Source organism: Natator depressus, chromosome 4 (assembly GCF_965152275.1).
Source record: "Natator depressus isolate rNatDep1 chromosome 4, rNatDep2.hap1, whole genome shotgun sequence".
In the NCBI taxonomy this organism is placed as follows: Eukaryota; Metazoa; Chordata; order Testudines; family Cheloniidae; genus Natator; species Natator depressus.
The window spans coordinates 114014941-114027146 of NC_134237.1; positions in this window are offsets into that span (position 1 = coordinate 114014941).

The following is a 12206-nucleotide window of genomic DNA, read 5'->3' on the forward strand; positions in this document are numbered from 1 at the left end:
TTCATACCTTCAACCTATGTGTACTGGCATTTGCCACAAATCTCAACATTTGCAAAACTAAAATGGATTTACTCAAATTCCCTGTGGAAATATCAGCTACACTAGGGAGGTAATTTCCCATTAAGAATTCAGCATATCCTGTTATCTCTGATAAAGAGCTAGTAATGCTTCTGAAGCAAGCTTTCTTGGAGAGTCCAAATCAAGGGTCAGAAGTCATACCTCCCCTCCTGTTTGACTTGTCAGTAATTCCTCTCCCTCTGCTTGAAGTTACTATCTCTTTCTGGAACATGGGACTTTGTATCAGTGTTCAACATAGCAGGGGTAACATATTTGGTAAGACTTGTAACTGTCAGCAGCGAAGACTAAATAAATATTTGTTAAATACACACAGAAGCGTATACGTTGATCTGTTTTACTGACTTCAGCATGGAATGAGAATTTCTCAGCAGGAGAGTACTTTTTATAAGCTTCCCTTTCCTGGAGTTTATCCAGCCCTCTATGGAGACTCAGCCACTCTGTTGTTTTCCTTCCTTCTGGGAAGTGTTGTTCTAGCTAGGTAAAAGCTGCTTAAATTTTGATATAAAAAAAATTATTTCAGAGGGTTAAGACACTGCAGTGATACCCAGTGTTCTAAGTATATTTAGGGTTGCCAACCCTCCCAGATTGGCCAGGAGTCTCCTGGAATTGGCCTCAATCTCCTAGTTGCTATTGAAAGCAATTCATAGGATGTTAATAGGCCAAAAGTCCGGTCAGCTGCGCAGCGGGGCTAAGGCAGGTTCCCTACCTGCCCTGGCTCCGTGCGGCTCCCAGAAGCAGCCGGCAGGTCCCTGTGGCCCTTAGGCACAGGGGCAATCATGGCAGCTCTGCGCACTGCCCCCACCCCAAGTGCTGGCTCCGCAGCCCCCATTGGCCGGGAACTGCAGCCAATGGGAGCTGCGGGGGCAGTGCCTGCAGGCGGGGTCAGTGCGCAGAGCCACCTGGCCGCCCCTAAGCCTAGGAGCTGCAGAGACATGCTGTTCGCTTCAGGGAGCTGCCCTGAGGTAAGCACTGGCTAGCCAGAGCCCACACCCCCTCCCATACCCCAGCTCTGAGCCCCCTCTTGCACCCAACCTCCTTCTGAGAGCCTGCACCCCACACCTCCACCTGCACCCCAACCTCCTGCCCAAGAGTCAGCCTGAAGCCCCTCTTAAACTGCAAACCCCTCAGCTCCAGCCCAGAGCCCACACCCCCTGTCGCACTCCACAAGTTGGCAAGAGCAAATGGGACAAATGCCCATTTTTGCCAAAAATAATTTTTTTTTAAAAAGTCAGGACAGCCGGGCCAGGGCTTAAAAAGGGGACTGTCCCAGCCAAAACAGGATGTACGGTCACCCTAGCAGCAGGGCAAGGCACTTTTAATGCTGCATTGCTGAGTCAAAGTTCCCTTTGTGGACCTACCCCTAACTTCCTACAGAACCCCATGAGACTGATCCTGCTGCACTGAAATCAATTGGAGATTGTCTTCCACTGCTTGCAATGGATATAATGTTGACAGTTAAAAGTTGTCTGGGAACAAGAGTCCAGGAGGAAAAACCTATAAGAAGAGGGGTGGAGCTAAGACCTTCTGGGCATGATACAAAAATATCTGTAGGCTTTGATAGGCTTTTTGGAGAGGGTTGAGAGTATGCTTTCCAGAACAATGAAGGGGTGGAGAGGAGTTTCTGGAGGTGATTGACTGAATTCCTGTTGAAGTGATTAATGCTGCTGGGATTTTATTGTACTATCAGTGATGTATTAGAGTGCTTAAAGCCTTTCATAGAGTTGGGTTTTTTTTAAACTATTATTGTACTTAAATCTAAGTAAATTAGGAATGAACCACTTTTTTCCCCTCTCTGAATACTGAAGGAGATGAGCCACACTGTAATTTGTGGCTTGGGGGACTTGGCTGAAGCAAACCACAATTCATAATTTTGCTTTTGGGACTTAGACTTAGGAAAGCCAAAAAGTGTTTGTGTTTTGTCCTTTCAGGGGCAAGATATCAGTCTTTGCTGTTGAGTAAATGATATCCCACTGGTCTCTAAGCTTTCCTTTAAGTGCATACATTCTCCCCTTGGCTTATGCAGTTCTGACAGGCTTGCTTCACATACATTCATCTTAACATGAACAAAACACTTGAAAATACACTTTAAAAAACTATGTTGCCTGTGGGAAGATGGGTGAAGTGACCTAAAAAACGCTTTTCTTCTCTGCAATTCTCAAATTTTAAAATCTCTTTGTGATGGGGTGTACACCTCACACTAGCCCTGCAAGAGTGAATTAATCCAGTTACACCCAATCAGCCAATTAGGCTGCAAAAGGGAGAGATTTAAGCTGGAGGAAGCTAATCAGAAGGAGGCTTACCTCTGAAGGAACAGGCAGGGCTTCTATAAATTCAGGAGACTGGAAATAGTGTGGAAGGATGTAAGGAAGTTGTGATAAATGAAAGGGGAGGTAGCTCCCTTTGATAGACACCCAGCCAGCCAGTTAGCTGTAAAATTCATCTTGGTAACTGTTCTCGGCTTGCTTTACCAGTAAAGTGTTAACAAGCCCACAGGTAAAAGAAAAGGAGGGGGTACCTGACCAAAAGAGCCAATGGGAAGGCTAGAACTTTTTAAAATGGGAAAGAAACTTTCCCTTTGTTCTCTGGAGAAGCAGGGACAGAGCAGCAATGCTATAAGCAGGAATACTGTGTGTAGTTTGAACCAGATATGAAAAATTATCTTCCATACCTAGAAGGAATCATTTGGATAGGTATCAGAGGGGTAGCCATGTTAGTCTGGATCTGTACAAGCAGCAAAGAGTCCTGTGGCACCTTATAGACTAACAGACGTAATAAGCTTTCGTGGGATAGGGAATGTTTAGATAATGCAATCAGGTTTATTCTTTATTTTGGCTTGTGGACTCCTCTATGCTAACCACAGATGCTTTTGTTTGCTTGTAGCCGTTAAGCTGAACCCCCAAGAAAGCTATTTTGGGTGCTTGGTTTTTGGAATTGCTCCTTTAAAATCTAGCAAAAGCCTAAGTTCCAGATGTATTTTCTTTCTTTTTGTTTTAATAAAATTTACCTTTTTTAAGAACAGGATTGGATTTTTGGTGTCCTAAGAGGCTTCTGTATATGTTGTTTAATTAGCTGGAGGACACAGCTAATTTCAGTTGTTTTCTTTCTCAGCTCTTCCCTGGAGGGGGTGAATGGGCTTGAGGATACCCCACAGGGAGGAATTCCCAAGTGCTCCTTCCTGGATTCAAAGGGGGGTTTTTGCATTTGCGTGGTGGCAGCATTTACCAAGCCAAGGTCAGAGAAAAGCTGTAACCCTGGGAGTTTAATACAAGCCTGGAGTGGCAAGTATTAATTTTCAAAATCCTTGCAGGCCCCTACCTTCTGCACTCAAAGTGACAGCGTGGGGATTCAGCCTTGACAGAAGTTGTCTGCAGTCACTCCCTAGGAGAAGAAAGGGTTGTTTGGGGGTTATAGAGGTAGGTAGCCTATGATTACTCCCAGGAGTTGGGCTGACAAACCCAGAGGAGTGGGAAGAGACAGAAGGTATGGAAGACGCTCAGGGAAAGGCTGCAAGTTTCAGGAGGGAGCAGACTGTGACTGTGGCTGCTGACTAGAGAGAAGGATCCTTGAACTGGAACCCAGAGTAGAGGGTAAGCCTGAGTTCCCCTACCAGCCACTGAGGAAGTGGCACCATCTGGGCAGGGAATGAAAAGACTGCCTGAGCCTGTTCACAGGAAGGGACTTTGATACCATGGAACTCAGAAGGGGGGGATGCTGAGTGACCTGACCAGGGAGCTGAGTCATGAAGAAGCAGCAGTAGCAACTGAAGCGAGAAAGTAGCTGAAGACCAAGAGAGAGAAACACAGATGGAGTGTGAAGGGGGTCAGCCATGCAAAGATAATCTCCAGAACCCATAGGTGCTGGCACTAGGGGTGCTGCAGCACACTCTGGCTTGAAGTGGTTTCCATTATGTAGAGTAGTGGTGGGCAACCTGTGGCCCATCAGGGTAATCCACTGGCGGGCTGTGAGACAGTGTTTACATTGACCGTCCGCAGGCACAGCTACCCACAGCTCCCAGTGGCAGCCGTTCGCCGTTCCCAACCAATGGGAGGGGCAGGAAGTGGTGCGGGACGCAGGGGGGTGCTGGCCGCTGCTGCCCGCAGCTCCCATTGGCTGGGAACAGCAAATCGTGGCCACTGGGAGCTGTGGGCAGCTGTGCGTGCAGACGGTCAATGTAAACACTGTCTCGCGGCCTGCCAGTGGATTATCTTGACGGGCCACAGGTTGCCCACCACTGATGTAGAGAGTTTACAGTTTGGTTCAATGGCTTTCAGCACACCCACTATAAAAGTTGTTCCATCACCCCTGCCAGAACTGCCAGGAGGCAGCACCACCTACAGTGAGTAGAGCCCTCCCCACAGCACATTTCATGCTGAAAACTCTGAGTATGTGTAAATGCTTGCTCCAGCAGAACTTCTATTGCACAAATGCTAATAGAAATCTCAAAGATCCTTCTACACAGATCATAAATCAAAGTACATCTTAATATGTATTTATCTAGTATAGACAATATCTATGTATACATAGATGCCTGTGTGACATTGTCTAATTAAAATATAACTCTGCAAACCATTGTTGCTACCACTGCTATATAATTGCAGCAAATCTTATACAAAATATAACTCATGGCCAGAAAGGGTTAAACAGCTTGCAGGCTGAATGACCCAAAGCTGACCTTTAAAGACATGCTAAAAATGTTAATTAGGGCCATTGCATGCTAAGTAGGCTAGAATTTTGAAATGCAAACCTATGTTAGAAGTTAGAGGTAATAGTAATTGTGTGTATCTTCGGTGCTATGCATGTAATCGGACAGTTCCTGTCTGTCATTCTAACTATTGATTCAGAGCTCAAAATGTAATATTAACATTTAGATGAATCTTCGGTAAAATAATGTCTCTTTGTCTATATGTCTCTGAAGTCTGTGATAGACTGCCTAATGGATAAAGTGACCTATGTTAATGTGTGTAACTAATTACTGGTGGTGTTTAAGTAAGTGGTTACATCATTGTTTACTAACCAGGACTGCATGATCAACTGGATGCTAGAACACTGTATAAAAAGACCCTTGGGTCCTGATTCTGTCATCTCAGATCTGCTTAAGCTTCATCAGGGGAAGTTTGAGTTATACTGGTATGCCCTGAATAGGATATTTGGACATTGGACTATGACCCTTTATAATTCAGTTCATAGAACTCTTTGCAACTACAAAGCTCACCATCTCTGCTATGAATCTGAACCTCAATAGACTGAACTCATGTCTGTATGGATATTGATCTTTTAACCACACTCTTTCTCTGTTTTTTAATAAATTTTAGTTTAGTTCATAAGAATTGGCTGTAGCATTTATTTGGGTAAGATCTGAAACATTCATTAACAGGGAGGTAATGTGTCCGATCCTTTGGGCTTGGTAGAACCTTTTCTTTTATATGATGAAATAAGATTTTCAGAAATCATCATATTTGACTTAAGTACCTGGATGGAGGCCTGAGGCTGGATCGCTTTTAGGGAACTGCATTGTTTGGACTTCTGAGTAACAAGTAAGGTAATAAAGAAGCTGTTTTATGCTGGCTTGGTAAATCTAAGTATTGGAATATCCACCAGCTTTCTGGGGATTGTCTGCCCCATTCTTTGCAGTTCACCCTAATTGAGTGACCATAGCTGGCCCCCACTGGGACACAGTTACCTCAGAGGGGAGCCAAGCTAACTCTATATGTATAGGTTTCAGAGTAGCAGCCATGTTAGTCTGTATTCGCAAAAAGAAAAGGAGTACTTGTGGCACCTTAGAGACTAACCAATTTATTTCAGCATAAGCTTTCGTGAGCTACAGCTCACTTCATCGGATGAATAGCTCACTTCATCGGATGAATAGCTCACTTCATCGGATGAAGTGAGCTGTAGCTCACAAAAGCTTATGCTCAAATAAATTGGTTAGGCTCTAAGGTGCCACAAATACTCCTTTTCTATATGTATAATGGTGTAGGTATCAAGAGATAAGACAAGCCCCTTTTACTCAGAAGAGCAGACCCGCCCTCTGCCGTGTCTGTCACCGGTGTACTGGCACACAGATAGGGAAGAGGGAGGGAGATCTATATGTAGTGTGTGAAATAAAGACTGACTATAAGTAAAGTTAAAAACAACAGGTAAATGTGTTGAGGGAATAAGTACAATAAGGGGAGGGAGATGAGCATGAATAAACAATAGCTATAGGAACTAACATAAACAGGGAAACAGCAGCTTAAAACAGGAGCATGAAGCTGAGGCCCAAAATACAAAGTCACCCTGGCAATAACCATATAAAACCCCAACTAATAGAACCCTAATTATCTCACTATCAGCACATCTGTGGCGTCGAAGTCCAGGGTAATTGGAACCCACAAAGGAGGAGCACTGGAGAGTCCCTTGATGTCAACCAGGATGGAAGAAGAGGACCGAGAACCCTCTGGTGATGTCGTCCCCAGGAACAGGAGCAGGTAAGGTGGAATGTTGTCTTCTCTTTTCTCTTCACTTCAGGAAAGGTGGTATCCTTCAACGATGCACTGATGCTGCAAAGACCTGAACCATGCACGCACAGTCGCTAGGATGGACTGCGCCACTTGTCTGTGAGTACAGTCCTTTTATGCAGTTTGTGATGGGAAAACATGGTATAGTCCCAGCAAAGGCGGGAAACAGTCTGAGGTAAAATGTTCTTGAGATCGCCCAGTGGCGGGGAAAAACCAGTTTGATCCAGTTGTTACTAGGTCATGACAACAGGGCACAAGAGTCACAAATGGAGTTTACAAGATGACAGACCAGACTCCATCTTGGATTGCTGCCATATCCTTATAAACTAATTATTAGGCATAACGTGCACATACATTTAATAAACTAACAACAATTTAACAATTTACACCCAACATATCCCCTCCTTGGGGCCTTTTTACTTAACTAATTATAAAAGGTCCCAATCAACCTCAAACCATGTAGAATGATAACAATACATATTAACATAACAATGCACAAAGGATTCACAAATAATATAACAGGCAAGCATCTACAAGGTATTTAAAACAGAGATATCAAAAGGAATTTGCTTAGACTTCTTTCTACCTTTTCTGAGCTTACACAGGTAAACATTTAATATAACCACATATATGATTAAAACGGATTGTATTATAAAGAGCACCATGATTGGGTGGAGCATAGCAATCCAGGAGGCATGAGCTTCACCTGCATTGGTGGTAAGATACCTTTCCACCAATGTAATGGAATAGTTTCATCCTTCACCTTTTTGAGGACTCATTTAATTTTATCAACTGAATGATGGACTGTGAGCAAGGTTTTGAGAACTTCCGTTTTTAAAGTAATAGGTGAGCTGTTTGTGATGCAATAGTTTTTTAAATAGCTTCTAAGTTAGCGCCAATATGTATGGGCTTTATATAATTATATAACCGATATTCAGATTGTATAACTTTGGACTCTAAATCACGCAGTGTTAGGTTAATATCACATCCTGTTAAACTGAACACTTGACACAAACAAATATTTATAGTAAAGTTGTTTGCTATATGATAGAACTTATTTACTACAAACATTGGACAGAGGCTTCTCAAGCAAATATGTTTGTCCACCTGGACTATGGCTGACTGATATTCAAGGGAATGATGGTGTAACTCATAATTGCATGTCCCCAATAAAGAGTTTAGACACACATGCCTCTTCCCATATGCCCGAAGTACAAGTATACTCCAGTCCCTTTTGCTCCGTACAAGCCCGTAGATTAACTGGTTTATATTCTTTTCCTTTAAAATGTACCCATTTACTATCCTCTATAGGTACCATGAGGGATTTGTTGGCGAAGATTTCCAATGAAACTAGAGGATAGATGACTTCCTCAACAGCTGATTTTAAGGTAAGTACAAGGCTATGATTGTTTCATTGTGGGGATAATATGTAAAGCTAACAAGTTTCAACCATTCATGATGTTTCTTTTCAAATTCATTGGAATTACTTCCAATTATTCTTTTTAATTCTAAGGGCACGTTTCCATTCAAACCATCTCTCATGATTGATTTTGCCACACTCAGTAACCATTGTTGTGCCTCTATGCAGGTCAGTGCCTCAGACAGATTTGATTGCAAAATACCCAGTGCTCCCAAGACTTGCAGGTGGTCTTGTTCTTGTATATCCAGCCAATAAGGGAGGATATGAACAATATCAAACTCGGTGGTCCCTAACTCCATCAACGCTTATGACAATGGCTCAGTTAATGTCAAAATGTCATGCCCTAGATCGCCTATTTTTTTGGCAAGAAAGTTCTGGTCGATGGTATTAATTACTCCAAGCCTGACTCCTACATCTCCAAGCACCTTGGCTATTATATCCCTTTTCTTTCTTTGCTGTACAGAGGATGGTAAGATGCCTTGTAGCCACGCTTTCCATCCCATCAATTAAGGTGTCACAAAGGGTGCACGTAGAAGGTGTAGTGGAATGATGGATATCTGTATTGGCATTATGATTTTCTTTAAAACAAACTAAGGTTTGATCATTACAGTTCTTGAAACATCTCTTTTTATGACAAAAGGTCCTACATAACTAATTTTTGGTGGTGGCGCAATGGTTAATTTGAATGACGTTTCCAGTTCAAAGGGGCCCTTGACAACCCATAGTCCAGAATGCAGAATACTGGAGTTGAAGATTTCCAATTCAGGTGACATTATGGTGTTTTTCTGAATTGTCCAATTTACAAAACTTGGATGAAACATAATTAGTTAAAGAGAACATTGATCTGTACATAATTGGCAGGATAGAGTCATACTCTGATGTTCGTTGGTATGAGGAGGGGTTTTGGCCCTATACGCAAATCTGTCCCAGAATGTGTATGGCAGGTCCCCACAAATATATTTTTTTTAAACTGTTCTAGGGACCTCACTAGATGCACTTTGTTAAAAGTCTCATCTCCCTCCATGGTAGATGTTTGGTGACATTCTGCAGACGTTTGGTGACAGTTAAATAGCACAATCCCTTTGATTTATATGCAGATAACGTGGCCCATTCTCTTTCCTCATCTCTGATCTCCCTTCCAAATTGCATCCCTTTTCTTAGCCCTATTTCCTCTATTTTTCTAGGTTTTGCTGCCCTTAAGGGTATGGTAGTAGGAAGGGAATTTGTTGTTGTTTTCATAGTAGGTGATGGAGATACTTCCTTCCATGGTTTTTCCTGATTTTGAAGTTTTGCTTTATTGTAGTTGGTCTGACATATCCAATCTTCATTTTCAGGGATAACCCAATGTGCAGGGGTGAGAGGGATTTGAGTTCCTGGCAGATCTCATTTTCCCCTTCGTCCAAATCCAAAAGTGCGTCCCTAGACTGGTCCCATAGGTGGTGGTTCTGTTCTAATGCCCTCAGGGAAGGGCTTCATAGGAGCATTAGGTGGTACCATTCCCATCATTTGGATTCTAGTTCCTTTGTCATCATACTTGTGATCATATTCCTCTGATGTATAAGTCTTCTCTTTTGAATCTTCCTCTTGGTCATACTCTAAGATAGGGATTTTCCACTTATAGAGTAGACTTTCATTTACTTTACAAAACCAATGTTCATTCTCTTGAACAACTAAACTTTGACAAGTCCATAGGCATAACCATGCCATAACTATATACATTAGACATTTTTCAGAAATGTTCATGTTTCTTCCAGCACCTATAAAAGAGAACATGAAAATGTTAAATACCCTATGGTGGCTTATAATCACTTTTCCTTGTTCTTTCCTTCTCAGAATTATCAGGACAGATATTCCCTTTCCATGCCTTAAGTTGCGTACTATGGAACCACTTAGTGACTCGTTTCTTTCCAGATCTTAACTCTAGTTGGTACGTGGTGGGACTCACTTTGTTGACAATGGTGACAGGACCAAACCATCTGGGGCTGAGTGGATGGTTCTTCTCTGAGTAATATCTGAACAAAACTTGGTCACCTACGTGCCATTCAATAAACTTGAGGTTATTATTGTTTTAGGAGCAGCCGTGATCTGTATGCTATGTATAATCTGTATGCTCAAAAGGTCTGTTACACTTTTCTTCCCCACCCCCCCGTCTCCTCTCCCTCTTTGAATACCAGTGAAGTGGCTTTCCCCCTCCCCCTCCCTCCTGGATTGCTTGTGGGATGAATGGGGGTTCCAAAGAGGATGGATCTAGACTGTTCTCAGTGGTAGCAGATGACAGAACAAGGAGTAATGGTCTCATGTTGCAGTGGGGGAGGTTTAGGTTGGATATTAGGAAAAACTTTTTCACTAGGAGAGTGGTGAAACACTGGAATGCGTTACCTAAGGAGGTGGTGGAATCTCCTTCCTTAGACGTTTTTAAGGTCAGGCTTGACAAAGCCCTGGCTGGGATGATTTAGTTGGGGATTGGTCCTGCTTTGAGCAGGGGGTTGGACTAGATGACCTCCTGAGGTCCCTTCCAACCCTGATATTCTATGATTCTATTAATGGGCTGCTTGAACAGCTGGCAGATCAGAAGAGCTCCCAGGTAGAAAAGCTGTCTGGAACTTTAATTAGGCAGCGATCACACACCCAGTGCATGGACACTGCATGGATACTGCCCGAGGTGGAGTGTGACCAACCAGACGCAGCCAAGTAATCTCTAGTGACAGGCCATGAGGAGCAGGTCCTTAAAAGGAGAAGGGGCCATGTGCTCAGGAGTGCACTCACAAGCTTGTACCTCCCATGAAGGCCCTTCGCCCGGACCACCTGGCCAGTGGTTCGCCACATTGCATTCCATCATGCCTCGGGAAGACTTACCTTCATCACACCATCTATCGCTGCACTGTGGGACACTTACCTTGAAGGATCCTGACATCTCCAGTGCTGTGCCTGTCCTGGGAGCGTGAGTATGTGAGTGTGACCCCCCCATGTCCACTTCTTTTGAGCTTAGCTATCACTATAATAAACGTGCTGCTTTCTGCCAAACTCTGGTGGGTCATTAGTCCTCCCTAAGCTTACCAGCTGGCCCAATTTTGGGTAACAATTATTTAATATTTGGTCCATCTTTTTACAGTTGGCCTTCAGGGTGATAGCTACCATTTTTTGCACATCAGAGAGTACCTTCAGTAAAGATTTTATATACTGGTCAGTTACTACTTTCGGTTGATATTCATCAGGGGGCACCCCTCCTGGCACCCATCATTGCTCCGGTGTTACCATAGGCCTTCCGAAGAGTACCTCATGGGGTGTAAAACCATGGGATTCTATTGTGGATCTTATTGTCATGAGGATCAATGGGAGATGTCTATCCCAGTTTTTGCCTGAGGCGTCTATAACTTTTCGGAGTGCAGTTTGACCTTTCCATGAGGCCTGAAGCTTGGAGGTCGCCCACTACGCGATATCTTTGTCTCACCCCAGGGCTATACAGAGTTGTTTCATCACTTCTCCAGTGAAATGGAGGCCTTGGTCCAAATCAATGACTCTTGGTAAGCCAAATCGACTAAATGCATTTTCTAGCAGTAGTTTAATGGTAGTTTGGGCAGTACAGTTGCATGATGGATAGGCCTCGATCCATTTGGAAAAGGGATCAATACATACTAGACAGTACTGGTTTCCTCTGTTCATACGAAGTAGGGGACTGATGTAATCAATTCATACCCTTAGCTGTGGACCATCCACTGGCTGATGGAGAGGAGGTCCCTTTACAATTTTAGTGTCTGGATTATTCTGAGCACATCTTAGACAATTGTTAATAAGGTGCTCAGTGTCCCTTACAATTTCTGGCCATCAGGCCACAGTAGCCAACTTCTTCAGTGTCTTTTATACCCCAAAATGACTTTGGTTATGTTCTAATTGTATTAATTCCTGATGAAGCACATTCAGAATTACAAGCAGTGGAATGTTCTCTTCCTCTGATTCATGATCTTTACCTTTGTTCTTTGTTGCCATGATTAAGCCAGATGGATGCTGCTGAATGTTATATGATTTAGACTTTCCATTCTTTAAAAGCTGTTTAATTTCTGGGTCTCGTAACTGCAATTGTATAATGTCCTGATGGTCAGAGGGGTTGTTAGGGCATCAATAGTTGCCTTTACTTTGTCTCATCTGGATTCTGGTCCCAAGCTTGCAGCTTGCTTTGCTAGTTGGCCTACCTTGCTGTTTAGGAGGGTGAT